Below are 4,200 nucleotides of genomic sequence, written 5' to 3' on the forward strand. Positions count from 1 at the left end.
CAGCAAGTCCGCGGATTTCGAGAAAAATGCAAATGGGATTTAAATTCTACCATATATAAACAGGCTGCATAGATGCTACATCATTGTTTCACCCAGCCCACCGAATGGACTAGAAAAACAAATGGACTGGCTGACATGTGGGCCAGTAGGTCGAAGCATAAGAAGGCGTTGGATTTACATCCAATGGCTGGCATTCTTCTTCAATCTCTCGTCTTCTTCCCCCAGCGCTGCCGGGACCGCCTGCTCCAGCCTTCGGCGCCCAGCGGCGTTGTTTTACGCTCCTCAGTGAAACGCTACCCCACCGACGGCCAGGCCATCCCCCCACTCCGCACCTCCTGTTATTCTCTGCCGAGTGTTGGCCCGCCCCGCACCTGAACCAGTCAAGTTTCCCACTCCTCTCCGTCTACGACTCCACTGCCGCGTCTTCCCCATCTCCAGGTCGTTCCAGTCAGGGGCCTCACCGTCGTCCACCGCCTCGGTGTGCTCGATGCGGCGTGGTCAACATACGAGAGTCATCGGAAGAGGACTGTACGTGGAGAGTCTGACGGCTGGGACCCACGAGGTCCATGGTCGCACGCAAGGAAAGTTCCTCCTTATTATGCATTGTACGTGGAATGTACATGGGAAGGGCTTCTGTATTTCGCGAAAAAATTGTTCCCCCCGCTGACAGGTCAGACCCACCAGCTATATCTTCACACGCAAGGAAGTGCCTCCTTATTACGCACAAAAAAATGAATACCCCTGCTAGCTGGGACCCACCATAGTGGGTGGCTGACTTGTGGGCCTACTAAGTTGATGGGGATGGAGGGCTTTGTCAACGTAGTCAATATGAAGAATTCTAGCTCCAGTGACCGTACGATGTCCATCCAAAGGCCATAGTGCTTCTTCAACCTCTGGTCTTCTTGCTCCAGCCGCCCAAAGCAGCGCCGGTCGTGCCGCGTGCTCCTGCCTCTCGTGGTCGGCTGTGATGCCGCGGAGGCCTCACCACCCCCTACTACTCCCACCGCTGGCCCAGGGAATCCCTCTACTCACACACACCCCCTGTTATTCTGCGGCGACGGCAGCCTCATGCCGTAGCCAAACCAATGAACCCTCGTACTCCTCTCCGCGTGGGCATCCACTGCCGCGTCTTCCCCGGCTCCGCATCGTCCCCTTCCTAGGCCTCGCCGTCGTCCACCGCCTTGGTGCTCTCGGTGCGGCGTGGTCAATGTGGTCAACGACCGACTTCCATCAGAGGAGTACTGTATGTGGAGAGGCTGACAGCTGGGTCCACGGCCGCAGCTGGGTCCACGGCCACAGCCCAGTTTTTTTGTGATTTGCCAAGTAAGTCGCTTTGTCAGGCCTGTTGGGCTGCAAATCTTTCAAGACGAGGAGAGGTTCATTGGGCTGGCCGAGAAAATGGCCTATTAGTAATGAGAAATGGGATGTACATTTTTAAAACACATCAAACCAGCACTTAGTTTCAAATTTCTTTTTTTTCATTTCGATATTTTAAATTGCATTTATTTTTATGCGTGGACAATTTGTTGGATTTTATATTGATATAAATTTATTTTTAAAAACATTTTGAATGTGACTCGAAATTTCGGGATTAAAAATAGTTAGGACCACACTGAAATATGCAAAATTTCATATAATTTTTTAACCGTGGCCACAATATGGGCTGTAATGCTAACAAAAAGAATATGGGCTCCAAAAACCCTTAAGAATTAGCAAATGGGTTGTAAATTATTAGAAATAATGGCAGATGGGTTGTATGCTGTTTCCCACCGATTTGAGGCTTTCCTTAAAAAAAGGTTGACGCACAAGCAGTGATTGTTGGATTTCCATCCAACGACCGTCGTGCTTCTTCAATCTCCGCTCTTCCTGCTCCAGCCGCTCAAACAAGCGCCGGCGGGACTGCCTGCTCCCTCCTTCCCGCGGCCGGCTGTGCTGCTGCGCAGGCCTCACCGCCCCACCGTACTCCCATCACTAGCCTAGCCATCCCTCTACTCACCCACACCTGCTGTTTTTCTCCGGCGATGGCAGACGAACTAGTAAACCCTCGTATAGTCATACTCCCCTCCGCGTGCGAAACAACTGCCGAGTCTTCCCTGCCTCCGTGTCGTTCCCTTCCTAGGCCTCACCGTCGTCCACTGCCTTGGTGCTCTCGGCACGGCCTGGTCAACGTGGTCAACGGCCGACATACATCTGAAGTGGACTGTACATGGAGAAGCTGACAGCTGGGTCCACGGCCTCACGCAAGGAACTGCCTCCTTATTACGCGCAAAATAATGATTCCTCCACCTGACATCTGGGACCCACCGAAAGGGCCTCTGTATTTCACAAAAAAAAATATTACCGCCGCTGACAGCTTGGACCCACCAGCTATATCTTCGCATGCAAGGAAGTGCCTCCTTTTAACGCACAAAAAAATGAATACTCCCCTGCTAGCTGGGACCCAGTATAGTGGCAGGCTGACTTGTGGGCCTACTAAGTTGACAGGGACGGAGGGCTTTGTCAACTTAGTCAATATGCACGATTCTAGCTCTAGTGACCGTACGATGTCCATCCAACGGCCGTAGTGCCTCTTCAACCTCTGGTCTTCTTGCTCCAGTCGCCCAAACAACGCCGGTCGCGCCTCGTGCTCCTGCCTTCCGTGGCCGGCTGCGATGCAGCAGAGGCCTCACCGCCCCCTACTACTCCCACCGCTGGCCAGGCCATCCCTCTACTCACCCACACACCCTGTTATTCTACGGCGACGGCAGCCTCACACCGCAGCGAACCAGTGAACGCTCATACTCCTCTACGTGTGGGCATCCACTGTTGCGTCTTCCTCGGCTTTGCGTCGTCCCCTTCCTAGACCTCGCTGTCGTCCACTGCCCTGGTGCTCTCGGCGCGGCGTGGTCAACGTGGTCAAGGAACGGCTTCCATCGGACATGGACTGTACGTGGAGAGGCTGACAGCTGGGTCCACGGCCGTAACAAGGAAGTGCCTCCGTATTACGCGCAAAATAATTATTCCTCCACCTGACAACGGGGACCCACCGGACGGCCACCATACTTCGTGAAAAAAATGTTTCCCCCTAACTGCTGGGACCCACCAGCTACATCTTCGCACGCAAGGAAGTGCGTCCGGGCAAAAAAACGATTCGCCCCCCTGACTGTTGGGACCCACCAGCTACATCTTCACACGCAAGGAAGTGCCTGACAGTCGGGACCCACCTGGTCAAAGCGTACGTAGCGTTGTCATTCTAGTCGCGAACGTGTATGTACATACTGGTCGATGTAGAGGCGCGCACGTGTCGTAATAGAGGCGCGCACGTAGCATGTACAAATACGTACAGCAGCCAGGGTGCAAGAAAGTAAATACGGCCACTTACGTACATACGGGCGGGGTCTCAAACGCCTACTCGCGCGGACGTACAGCCAGGGATCCTATACATCGATGGGTCGGAACGGAGAAACTGCGTCTCCTCGTGTTCATGGGGAGGCAACGGAATGCGTCGTGTTCATCGGAAGGCAACGGAACGCGTGGGAGCCAACCGGCTTGGACGGAACAAGCGATGGAAACGAGGCCTGGCGTACCGCAAAACGGAGGAAACGACCTTGTGTTCGACCGGCCATGTTCGAAACGGGATCCTGTTCATCGGGAGGGGTCTGGCGTACCGCAAAACGGAGGAAACGGACCCCCTACGGTCGAAACGGGGTCCTGTTGATCAGGAGGTGTGTGGCGTACCGCAAAATAGACGAAACGGACTTGTGTTGGAGCGCTACGGTCGAAACGGGGGTCCTGTTCATCGGGAGGGGTGTGGCATACTGCAAAACGGGACTCCACGGGATACTGTTCATCTCCACCGTCGACCTCCTCCAGCCTCCACGGGCTACTATTCATCCACCATCGACCTCCTCCAGCCTCCACCTGCGACTGTTCATCCACGGGCTCCTGTTCATCCAGCCTCCACTGCGCGCTACTCCACTGGCTACTGTTCAACCACCCCTCTCCACGGGCTCCTGTTCAACCACCCCTCCACGAGCTACTGTTTATGAACCCCTCCACCATCTACTATTCATCTAGCCCTCCACGGGGTCGTCCTATTCATCCAGCCCTCCATGGGGTCATGTTCATCCAGCCCCAACCGGCTTGATCGATCAGGGTCCTGTTCATCCGGAGGCAATGCCACGGGGTCCTGTTCATCCACCCCCACCGCTCACTGTTCAT

This window comes from Triticum dicoccoides, chromosome 3B (assembly GCF_002162155.2).
Source record: "Triticum dicoccoides isolate Atlit2015 ecotype Zavitan chromosome 3B, WEW_v2.0, whole genome shotgun sequence".
In the NCBI taxonomy this organism is placed as follows: Eukaryota; Viridiplantae; Streptophyta; class Magnoliopsida; order Poales; family Poaceae; genus Triticum; species Triticum dicoccoides.